The sequence below is a fragment of the Aplysia californica genome, unplaced genomic scaffold (genome assembly GCF_000002075.1).
Source record: "Aplysia californica isolate F4 #8 unplaced genomic scaffold, AplCal3.0 scaffold00020, whole genome shotgun sequence".
Taxonomy (NCBI): Eukaryota; Metazoa; Mollusca; class Gastropoda; order Aplysiida; family Aplysiidae; genus Aplysia; species Aplysia californica.
Genome location: NW_004797290.1, coordinates 2,204,722 through 2,212,476, shown reverse-complemented (window position 1 = coordinate 2,212,476; position 7,755 = coordinate 2,204,722). Strand labels below are relative to the sequence as shown.

The 7,755-nt window shown below is 40.5% G+C and overlaps 1 protein-coding gene across 6 annotated transcripts in view; it reads right to left on the bottom strand.

Moving 5' to 3' along the window:
* LOC101851621 overlaps nt 1-7,706 on the bottom strand; it is a 41,625-nt gene extending 33,919 nt beyond the window's left edge. The window contains exons 1-3 of one of the 6 annotated variants that reach the window (XM_035972057.1): nt 7,585-7,596; nt 7,376-7,418; nt 6,113-6,128 (exon numbers count right to left, since the gene is read on the bottom strand). The gene's annotated coding sequence lies outside the window, so the exon portion shown is untranslated. Of the gene's footprint in view, nt 1-6,112; nt 6,129-7,375 lie in introns of all 6 variants that reach the window. The other 5 variants (XM_035972055.1, XM_035972058.1, XR_004859053.1 and 2 more) reach the window with 5 other exon arrangements.
* Nucleotides 7,707-7,755: the final 49 nt, after the last annotated feature.

Sequence of the window (7,755 nt, the reverse complement as noted above, 5' to 3'; positions counted from 1 at the left end):
TCTCTCTCTCTCTCTTTCTTTTACTTTTCCTCTCTCCATCTTACTTCCCCAGGTCCACCCCGCCCCGCCCCGCCACCTTCACCCCTCTTTTTTGCACATATTCCCTCCCATACCGTAGCCCACAGCCCAACCCTACTAAAATCCTAAGAAAATACCGCAGTTCGCGCTGGGCGACCACGGTTGGCGGCCATTTTGTATGTTCCACCACCTCTCTGGTTCCACCGGGCGTGCTGCGCGCGGTGCCGCGAAGAGACAGAGGGGTTCCATTTGTTGTTCGGTCATTGACTTCAGTACAGAAGAGCGTCTTCGCCCCGAAGACCATCTTTACATTACCGTTAAAATAGCCCCGAAAACCTTCTTTACAGGATCGTAAAAACAGCCACTGCATAAATAAAAGAAAATCGTATGTCAGAATTCATTATCAGAACACATGGTGAAACACCAAACCAATGTGCCAGGATCTAGACAATAAAAATGTAAATTATATCTTATCTTAGCCTGACACTGACCGGTACCAAAATATCTACATTACTGCATGTATTGGTTCAATTTGTATGACACAGCATTTCCTCTGAAAAATCAGTTGTCTCTGTATACAATTTAACTTGCATTTGCACAATGCATGTACATGTATACGATAAAAATTATTAATAAACTGCTCATGAATCTATTGTAAAACATACATGAGTCTTGCTTTTCATATAATCTAATGTCTTCATGAACAATGATTAATTGTACAACGACTTTTCTTGCTTTCGTTTTTTTTAAAATCAACATATAAGCGCCAATAGCCACAAAAGTAAACATATTAAGGGATAAAAACGAAAACGACTCAAAATCATTTATTAATCATTTTCAGTCAAACAGATTATATGCAATGGGGTTTGCTTTTTTTTTTAGGTCACGTTTGACAGCAGGGCAAACTTCTTTTTCAACGTCAAGAGCCAGGTCTAAAACGACATCGGTGATCATGGTTCGCCTCTCATTTCTCTACTCGGATGATCTAAACCAAAACAAAACAAAAACAACAACAAATACATGTAGCTACTATTATTGTCGCCACGTGTGTTTTTTTAAGTGTGTTTTTTTTTTTCCCTGTCAGCCATCACCTCTTTCACAACGGGAGAACCCGTTTTCGTCCCACACGGGTTCGATAACTAGGTTACTGCCATTGCCGCTCCAGTTCCAAAATTGGTTTATGATACGCGAATAAAATTGATTGCTCATTATAATCACGTCAACAGGGAGGTGGCGAAGTAGAATTTATGCAGGATGAAGATAGCAGAATAAAACTGTATGTGGTAAAACAGTTTCGATTTCTAAAAAAATCCTTGTGATAAAACTCTAGTTAAAATTAGTTAAAAATCCACCTGAAAATGTTGTACATAGTTTACAGTCAGTCTGCCACTGTTTCATGGGATGATAGGGTCAACTTTCCAGAAAACATAACAGACAAACATAAGAGATAAAGTCTTTTAGTGAAATAAGTCCATCTTCGTCTGAAGTCATGGGCTCCTTTAAAAAATCGTCCATAACAAACAAATCAAGAGCCACTGTGTGACTGTTACAGTATACGACATGACTCAAGAAACATATTCAGTGCCTTGTGGCGTGTGACTTATGACAATGACAATTTTTATTTATTCATCTCGCAGGGAGAAATTTGTCTGGGTCGTTTACAATGGCAGCAGATGTTACAAAAGTAAGGTGCACTCAGGCATACGCACAACAAGACAGGACTTTAGTAAACATGTCTCACGTGCTGAAACAACCCGCTCCGTAAAACATTCTCTCTCTCTCTCTCTCTCTCTCTCCCTCCCTCTCCCCCCCCCCCTCTCTCTGTGTTTCATTTGTAGAACTGTGAGTTCAGTAACCTCACTACAGAGTGTACGAATGAATTTCTATATTGTTTTATTTGTTATAAAAGTGAAGAAAGAGTGAGAGTGAAAGACAGAGAGGGGGGGGGGGAGAGAAAGATATAGATAGATAGATAGATAGATAGATAGATAGATAGATAGATAGATAGATAGATAGATAGATAGATAGATAGATAGACGGGTGCACCGTTCACTACACTCTAAGTATGCCCTCATTTCGAACTGCTTGACCTAGTGCGTGCACAATATCCGGGGTGTCGCGGGGTCGCCGTAAGACGTTATATAATAATAAAATGAATATAATATAATACATATTTATACATATCTTATAATATATATATATATGTCTCCCTCCCACGTTAGTTACCAAAATAATGTTTGTTTTAATGTAAGTGTTTTTACTCCCTAATCGACACAGTTTAGACCATTAAGGGGGCAGGCTTCCGACCACGCCTGTCAGGGCTAACCCGGGCTGAGAGTGAGAGGGATACATTCCAAAAGAAAGTTCGAGAATACTCAAATATTTTTTCACCGCATGGGAATCGAACTCGGCTCTCCTGCGTGCGACAGAGAAGCACCGAACCGCTCAACAACACACGCTGGTCCAAGTCCAAGATAAATTTCTCGCTGTACTATACTGAAAGAGAGAGAGGGAGAGAGAGAGACAAAGAGAGAGAGGGGGGGGAGAAAGAGAGAGTGTGTGTGTGTGTGTGTGTACGTGTGCGTGTGGGTGTGTTTCTCTTTCTCTCTTACACTTTCTCCCCCCAGGTGGGTGCAGAAAGAGGAGACAAAAGCAGACGACAGAACATTGCTAGAAAGCAGGAAAGGAGGTGAAATTGGACAATTTTAGAGAATAAAATTTTTCGGTCGCTACCCGGATTCGAACCTGGGACCTTTGAATGAGAGGCCAACACCTTAAACTCTAGGCCACGAGAGCCCCTCTGTCTGTCTGTCTGTCTGTCTGTCTGTCTGTCTGTCTGTCTGTCTGTCTCTGCTAGGTCTCTGTTTAAATGTAGCTTCATTTTCAAGAGATTTTTTTAAAGTTTTCTAAATTATGAAGAGGGAATAAAAACATCTTTCAATAAGATCTCATCTTAACTCGATGCACATGTTGGTCCACAATTTCTTTCAGCTAAGGCCGCAGTGTACTACACATTGCGTAGTTCATTTTGTTTTGTTGTTTTTTGTTGTTGTTTTTGTTTGTTTTGTTTGTTTGGGGTTTTTTTTGGTTGTGTGAGGGTTGTTTTTGGTGTGTGTATGTGTGTGTGAGTGGGGGGGGGGGGGTAGTAGTCGATTTTGGGAGGCTTGAAGTTGAATGAAACGGCAAACATCTGAGATAATAAACGGAAGAAAAAAAATATGAGACGTGTTTGAAGGAATGACAATAAGTTTGCTGTGGTCTCTTCAAATTTCAACGCGAAAGAGAAAAACATTAAAATATGTAAATCACTGTGTGAGAGAGAGTGAAAAGCAAGCATGAAGAGCTCTTTCTTTTTCACCACCGACGAAAAAAACCCGACTTTTTAGTGTTTAGACTTTTACCCTTTTCATGGGAACGCTTCATTTCCCTTTTGATTCGCCAATGTGTGTGTGCAAAATAAATGATTCCTGACGACTGAGTGCTTTCCACCCATTACTATCATGTTAATTAGGACCATGTATGTAAGGCTGATTGTTGAGCTCTGCAATTTTATTGTCCTACTTTATTCTTCGTCCATTTGCATGTAGCAGAGAGGAGAAACATTTCAGCTCTGAAAAAATATCTTCACTCTATAATACTAAAAGGGTAGCTGAGCGTCTTTGCTCTCATTATACATGTATTGTAACTTCTTTCCTTTTCTCGCAGATTCACATGACTAATAAAAAAATGTGTTTACATGTGAAACACACAGAGAGAGAGAGAGAGAGAGAGAGAGAGAGAGAGAGAGAGAGAGAGAGAGAGAGAGAGAGAGAGAGAGAGAGAGAGAGAGAGAGAGAGGGGGGGGGGTACAAAGTAGGAAAAATAGTTACATAGATGCAAATCAATTGCACCAAAGGGGAACAAGAAGAGAAAGAAGGGAGAATGGCACATAGCTGGTCAGGCGTGGTTCCTGATGTGTTGAACTGACAAATTGTAATTCATATCAATACATCTCCCCCTCCAAAAACCAAACCACCTACAACACAGAGACAGAGAGAGAGAGAGAGAGAGAGAGAGAGAGAGAGAGAGAGGGGGAGAGAGAGAGAGTAGGGAGAGATAGGGGGAAAGAGGGAGGGGGAGAGAGGGAGGGGGAGAGAGGGATGGAGGGAGAGAGAGGGGGAAAGAGAGGGAGATTTTAAAAGAGAGAGAGAGACAGAGAAACAGAGTTTTAGTAAGTGTTTTAAGGCACTTGCAACACAATAAAGCGATATAAGTGCGGAAGATTAAAGGTGTTACAAGAGAGTAACAAACACAAAAAAGAAGATCAGGACGATAGATGTTTGGTAGGAAGGAAGGAGCAAATCACACCAGAGCACCCGCCAACCACTCTCAGAGAGACAGAGAAAGACAAAGAGAGAGAGAGAGAGAGAGAGAGAGAGAGAGAGAGAGAGAGAGAGAGAGAGAGAGAGAGAGAGACAAAGAGAGAAAGAGAAAGAGAGGGAGACAGACAGACAAACAGACAGACGGACAAACAGACAGACAGATAGACAAACAGATACTATTTATTTTATACGGTACCTACATCTTCAGATGTGTATGTGTGTGTGAGTGTGTAGGTGTGTGTGTGTGTTTGTGTGTGTGTGAGAGAGAGAGAGAGAGAAAGAGAGAGAGGTAGAGAGAGAGAAAGAGAGAGACAGACAGACAGACAGACAGACAGACAGACAGACAGACAGACAGACAGACAGACAGACAGACAGACAGACAGACAGACAGAGAAGTAAGTAAATGTTCAAAAAGGGTTTGTAGAAGGAAATCCATGCAGTTTCAAACTCATTGTAACAAGAATTAGTTTTTAGACATTGACTGAAGCCACTGAAATGCATAGAAATAGACTTGACTGACATGAAACAAGACTTTCTACTTTACTAGAAAACAAACTGAAAGTGAGATGTAACTAACTACCTCTTGGACCTGGCCCCTATACTTCACCCAAAGACTTACTTACACAAAGTTTCGATGTGCACTGGCCTTGTAAAAACGAAACCTGTGTGATGACAAAATTTTGTCATTTGATACCTTACCAATTATACTGTCCCATGCAGATCAAGTCCAGAATTAGATACTGTACACTGTACTAAACACACACCCACACACACATTGAACAAATCATATATATGTGTTCAAGGGTTTTATTCTTTCTTCATGATTGCACTTCTCCGTTTTCATAAGACTGTTCTACGTGGGGAACTGTGTCAAATGCTACAACAGGAAATTAAGAGACTGGCCGGGATGAGGATGGAAAAGGGGAGAAGGGGAAAAGGGGGAAAGTCGTGGTATTGTTTTAGGCCCAGACAGCCGAACAAGGTACATCTCTCCTCATTAAAATTCCTTGTTCTCTGACTGGGTGGTCCTTGTCAAAGCTGGCCTGGGGTCAGGGCCAGATAAAAGTAAAAGTAACTCAGAGAAGTAGGTGGGGATTAGAACACCAGAATCAAAGCAGGCTTAACATTTATATTGGCAATAAAGATTCTAAGTCTAGAGCCATTCTGACAATAGATGTACTGAAAGTAATAGGTTGCATGATAATGGTACTGATATAATTTTTTTTAAATTATGTAATTTGTACTGAACAGTTGTCCTTCCTTTGTAAGAAAGAGAGGCCAGTTGGCAATTGGAAGCTGTCTTTAAACGCTGAGGGCAAAGACTGAATTGGCTGGCAAGGCTGATGTCACCACTGTGCCCACATTGTTTGGTGTATGGCCTCGGGTGGATAAGCTCCACATTGTGAGATGCGAGCCAGCGTGGTAAACAAAGGTGAAGGTACTAGTCTGTATTGCAACAAAACAACAGCGAACCCCTATTCTATTGACCAGTTTGTCTTTTTGAGCACCTTCAAAGTAGGCAAAAATGCTTTTTTGAGAGTTGATAAATTATATCTGGTTTGGATTTACTTGAAACTGAATGAAGAGTGTTTTCAGCAATCTATCTCTTGTCCAGTACAACATTTTAAATATTTGGGGACCATTATATCATCAGATGGGAGATGTCACATCGAAATGAAAAGTCGCATTAGCCAAGCAAAAGCAACCTTCCACAAAATGAAACAGATACTCACAAACATCAATCTGTAACTGGAAACAATAAAAAGAGTATTGAAGTTACATCGAGCCAATCCTATCATAATACGGGTGCGAAGCATGGACAATCAATAAACAGCTGGAAAAAACAATGGAGGCGACAGAGTTGTGGTTCATAAGACGCATGCATGCAGCGTATCCCATGGACAGCTCTAGAAAAACAAATGAAGAAGTCTTGGTTGAAGCAAATTGCAGACGACAGCTTATAATGACAAATATATACATGAAAGCGACAGGCACATTTCTTTGGACACACAATTTGGAAAGACAAGCATATATATATATAGGAGAATATTGCAACAACAGGCAAGTTTGATAGAAAGAGAGGCAGACAGAGGGAAAAGATACTGGACAAGTTGACAACATAGCAGGGAGCAGCAAGAACAACAGACACCATTGCTTCTAACGCAAGAGACAATGTGAAGTGGAGGTCCATGATCGCCAATGCCAGTCGACAAGGCACCGGATGATGATCATCTCTTGTCCACTCTATACAGAGAACAAAAGTGACCACAACCACCGGTCTTGTCCAGGGAAAGAACCGCACTTGTCTTAGAAGGGACACTGAGCTAAGAGCGATCAAGATGATCATCCTTCCTTGTCCTTATCATTCCATAATGATCCAGCCAAAGTCTTGCTTTCTTCAGATCTTTATCTAGGTCCTAGGAAGACTCTTTCATGACAAGACTAGACACTAGGCTGCTAGGACAACAAAAAGCAACAACACCCACCGACACTACAATTAGAGATGCTCGAAAAAAATAAGCCTTGCTGCTTTGGCACTCACTCTATGCTATAATAGAGTAGAATAGAACATAGAAAAAAAGACAGAGAAGTCATTGTGAAAAGAGAAAACAAACAAAACATAGCGGATGACAAAGAGACCAAATTCATCATCATGTTATTGTTATAAATACAACGTAACAGTTTGAACAGGGACAAGACAAGAACTATCTAGAATCTAGATCTAGATCTAAATTCTATATCTAGATCTAGATTCTATAAATAGATTTAGAAGACTAAGAAGACTAGAGACTAGAAAATCTAGATCTATATTCTAGATTAGATCTTGAGAAGAGTAGATTTCGAGATCTATATCTAGAGTCCAGATATCTAGAATCTAGATCTAGATCTAGATCTAGAATCTAGTTGGGATTGATGGTTGCGCACAACAAACAATTCAAACATAAATTTCAAACAAGGTTTTATAGACAACAATAGAATCTTAATTTAGTACTCACGCTGGCTCTGTGGTGTGGAGTGAACAGTGGGCACTTAAACGCTCTGGAAAGAAGGCAGTAACAGTAACTTACTCAAGAAATATGGGGAATGTTTTATATTAGACTCTCTATCTTAGTAGTCTAGGGCTTACTTGAACAACGTCAGCTCCTGACCACAGGCAGTCAGTTGAGTCAGTAAACAATAAACAACAACAGAAAAGAAGACTCACGGTTCTCATCCGATAGGCCTAGTTGCGCAGATTAATTCTAATTTTATGCATAAAAGATTTCCCCTTTTTTCTCAATCCCTTCGGAACGTCAGGAATTCGCATTGATTTGAACAGCTGATTATGAGAGAGAGAGAGAGAGAGAGAGAGAGAGAGAGAGAGAGAGAGAGAGAG